The sequence below is a fragment of the Macrotis lagotis genome, chromosome 3 (genome assembly GCF_037893015.1).
Source record: "Macrotis lagotis isolate mMagLag1 chromosome 3, bilby.v1.9.chrom.fasta, whole genome shotgun sequence".
NCBI classification, from domain to species: domain Eukaryota; kingdom Metazoa; phylum Chordata; class Mammalia; order Peramelemorphia; family Peramelidae; genus Macrotis; species Macrotis lagotis.
The window spans coordinates 89165921-89170287 of NC_133660.1; the positions used below are offsets into that span (position 1 = coordinate 89165921).

Here is a 4367-nt window from a genome sequence, read left to right on the forward strand (position 1 = left end):
TCCCTGAAACATACTATATCTTACTCCAGCTTTATACTGTGTCTATCTCTGTGCTTCAAATGTGTTTTTTTCATAAACAACAAATGGTAGGATTCTGAGTTTTAATCCATTCTATTGTCTGCTTTTGTTTTATAGGAGAGTTCATCCCATTCACATTTACATTTTTGGATTACTAATTCTGTATTTCCCTCCATGCTGCCTTTCCACATTTATACTTTCCCCCCCTTTCCTCATATTCCCCCTTATTCATGTTTTTTTCCCTTTCTACTTTTGACTTTTATTTTAAATTTTAACATTGCTTTCACTTTTACCTTCCTTTTTATCAGTCCCTTCTTCCCCGTTCTTACCCTTGCCCCTCCTCACTTTCTTATAGGGTAGGATAGCATTTTTAAACTCAATTGGGATTATATGTTATTCCATCTCTAGATGAAATTCTATTGAGTAGATTTACTCAGAGTTCACAACCTCCTTTCTTTCCCTCTTCTATAATAGGTCTTTGTGACTTTTCACCTGTTGTTATTTATCCACTGAAGCATAGCATTTACCTAGTATTGTCCTTTTTATGACTCTACTGTTTAACCAGTTGTATAATTATAACTACTTTGTCAAAATATGCCCCTTTTATCTGGCTTAATACATGTAATACTCTCAAAGATTGATTCACTGATAAGCAGCATAGCCTCAAAGTCACTAAATATCCTCCCCTCTTCTTTCTCATTAGAAATACATTTCTCAGGAGAAGCAGGAGGAGGAGGAGGAGGAGGAGGAGGAGAAGGGCTGCCCCGCCCCTGGCCCGCCTTGGCCCCTCAAAAGTTTGCGGCGGGGCTGGCTGGGCCGCCGGGGGCAGCTGGGCTGCGTTGCGGGGGTCTGGCCAAGTGATGGTCATCTTCGCCGGGGCCGCCAAGCTGCTGGCATGTCCTACAAGCCCACGGCGGGTGCCCCCCTGGCCCCGGCTGGGAGTGTCCACTCTCCTTCCGCCAGAATGGCGGCATCTACCCAGTATCGGCAACTGATCAATGACTATGGACCCCCATCTCTGGGCTATACCCAGGGTTCAGGGAGAAGCCAGGTACCTCAAAGCAAATATGAAGAACTACTAGCTATCATCGAAGAGCTAGGGAAAGAGATCAGACCCACATATGCAGGGAGCAAAAGTGCCATGGAGAGGGTAAAACGAGGCATCATTCATTCACGAGGATTAGTCCTGGAATGCCTGGCAGAGACTGAACGCAATGCAAGATCCTAGCTTCCCACTTCACTTCCAAAGTTTTCCATTTCTTTGTGAAGAAGAAAGACTAACACTTATTCCTCTGGTGACTTTCAAAACATTCATATCAATCTCTTCTGTTGAGTGGTCCAAAAGTTTGGGTTCTTTCCCCTTTTCTTCTTCCCATCCCCACCACAGTCTGTAAGAATAAGAGGTCATTTTGCAGTTAAGATTTCCATTATATGTAGTTAGCAACCTAGGTCACTTTTTTTTAAATATTGAGTCCAGACCATGAATGTAGAAAATTCTGCTTCTGTTGTTGCCAACTCTAATTTACTGCCCTGCTAACTTAACCCCAATCTTGGATTTTCTTCTTAAAACCACCCCACCTAAATATCATTCTTTGCAGCTTTTCCAGAATCTCCAATAACTCTTTAAAGATTTTTTTTCACACATCAAATGCCAACTGCATTGGGTATCTCCCAGTTAGGGCTACATGATAATCCCTGCTTTAAAAAATAAAGAATGTGGGTTTGTTTTTGTTTCGTTTTTGGTGTGTGAGCTTTTGCATGATTGTTCGTGCTTTGAAGTCAATTTAAAATGCATGAGTTACAAATACAGATGATTGATCAGCCTACTAAAAAATGAAGAGCCCACAGTTACTTTTCAGACAGACTGTAGATTTCAGATCTTGAGTTTGCCATAGAATGATTTAAAAAATCTGGATAAATGACTAAAACTGTTATGTGCATCTTTGTATGTATTTATTACTTGATGTAATAAAGCTTATTTTCATTAAAAAAAAATACATTTCTCATGAGTCACAAATCACATCAAATTATAATCATTTTATACCTTCAATAGACACACAATCCTCAAGCAAATCATCATGCAAAGCCAAATCAATTCATATACCTCCTCCAAGCCAACCATGGTACTAAAACACCTTTTACTTAAAGTATGCACTGTCACTTCCTAGTCTCTTTTTGTCCAAACCTTCAAAGTATGCTCCCACCCTCTCCTACTATAATCCCCTTTAACTAAGGTATCTAGTAATGTAAGATCATTTATGGTTTAATTAAGTATAGAGCCTATAAGTACTCTAAGGTACTCTAAGCCAAGATGGTGGTGTGAAGTTAACATGTTCCCAAAGAGCTTTTCTCATCCAAAATAAATGGAGGTTTCACACTGACACTTTAGCTACAGATTCCACCACGAAAAAAAGAGATGATGCTAAGAATTATTCAGCAGTAAACATCAGGGATGATCTTAAGTGAAAGTCTGTCTTTTTGGGGGGAAAGGGCAAATGAAGCCCAGGAGGTTGGACAGTGGGAAAGTCAATAGAAGACATTTAGATAGAGTACAGTCCAGAAAACAGCAGAGGTCCCAGCAGCTAGAAAGCAAGCCAGCAGTGCGGAGAGTCTCAATCCCAAACAAAATCTAAACTCTGGGAATATTAGGGCAAAAGAGAAGACTGGGGTTGGGAACAAAGCACTGCTAAGTCAGAACCAGGACACAAAGGAGGAAATAAAACCTCAGCAAAGTCAAGCCCTGGACTGCATAGGCAACATCCTGGTCAATGACAAGGGATCAGATGTCAGCTCTACAAAAAGCTTGAATCTATACTCCATATGCCACAGGATCAGAGTTGAAACAACAAAGATGAGCAAAAAAAGCTAAAAGAATGGTCACTATAGAAAACTACTTTGCAGATAAAGATATTGATACTATGTTGGGAGAAGAAATCAGGGAAAAATTCTCATGGGGAAGTCTCAAAGGAGTTTATGAATTGGATTCAAATCAAAAGATTGTAGAAGAGTTTTAAAAATAAGAGAAGATGAATAAAAATAGAAAAATAGAAAAAATAGAAAAAAGAAATGAATATCATGCAAGAAAATTGTGAAAAAATTGACTAGAGAAATCAACACTTTTAAAAAGGAAGGCATATGAGGTAATTGAAGAAAATAAATCCCTAAAAATTAGAATTGAACAAATAGAAAACAATAAATCTATGAGATTACAAGACTCCATAAAACACAATAAAATGATTGAAAAATTGAAGAAAATGTAAAGTATCTTTTAGGAAAATCAAATAACCTGGAAAATAGATCCAGGAGAAATAATCTATGACTCGTCGGACTACTAGAAAGCCTAGATTAAAAAAAATAAAAGCAACTCAAAAACATCATGTAGGAAATTATTAAAAAAAACTGTCCAGAAGACAATATAGCTATTGAATGAATGCACAGAAACCCTCCAGAAAGAGAACCTAGGTTATTATAAGGTTACAAGTTATTCCCCAACTCATAAATGATCAAATGTTATGAACAGACAGTTTTCAAATGAAGAAATTTAAACTATATAATCATATAAAAAAATTCTCCAAATCATCATTGATTAGACAAATGCAAATTAAAACAATTCTGAAGTACCAACTTCACACTTGAAAAAAAGAAAATGATCAATGTTGAAGAGGTTGTGAAAAGATTGGAATATTAATACATTGCTGGTGAATCAATACGCTCCATTCTGTAGAGCAATATGGAACTATGACCAAACAGCATAAAACTGTTCATTCCCTTCGACCCAGCACTTCCAATTCTAGGCCTATATCCAGAAGAAATCATAAAAAAAATGAGAAAAGCCCTACATGTTCCAAAATATTCATAGCAGCTCTTTTTGTAGTGTCAAAGATTTAGAAATTGAATGGATACACATCAAATGGGGAATGGTGAAATAAGCTATGGCACATGAATATTATGGAATATTATTGTTCTATAAGAAACCATAAATGGTCATACTCTAGAGAAGTATGGAATGAGTTACGGCATCTGCTGCTGAGAGAATGGACCAAACCAAGAGAACAATGTACACACTAATAACAACACTGTGAGATGATCAACCTTGATGGAAACAGTTGCTCTCAGCAATTCAGAGAGCTAAGACAATTGCATTAGATCAACTATGGATGATGCTCTCCCCATTTAGAGGAAGAAAAACAAAAACAACAGAAAACCACTTCAGAATCTGATGAACCTTTTAAGTATCTCTTTCTCTTAATCCTAATCCCTCACAACAAAAATGATTAATTTTTAAACATGATTATTTAAAATATGCATGTATAATTCTAACCTGACTGTTCACTGCTGAAGGGAGGAGG

General features: G+C 37.3%; 1 pseudogene; it reads left to right on the plus strand.

The window, feature by feature from the left end:
• Positions 1-913: 913 nt before the first annotated feature.
• On the plus strand, positions 914-1246 carry LOC141516159 (cyclin-dependent kinase 2-associated protein 1 pseudogene; annotated as a pseudogene).
• The last annotated feature ends 3121 nt before the right edge of the window (positions 1247-4367 follow it).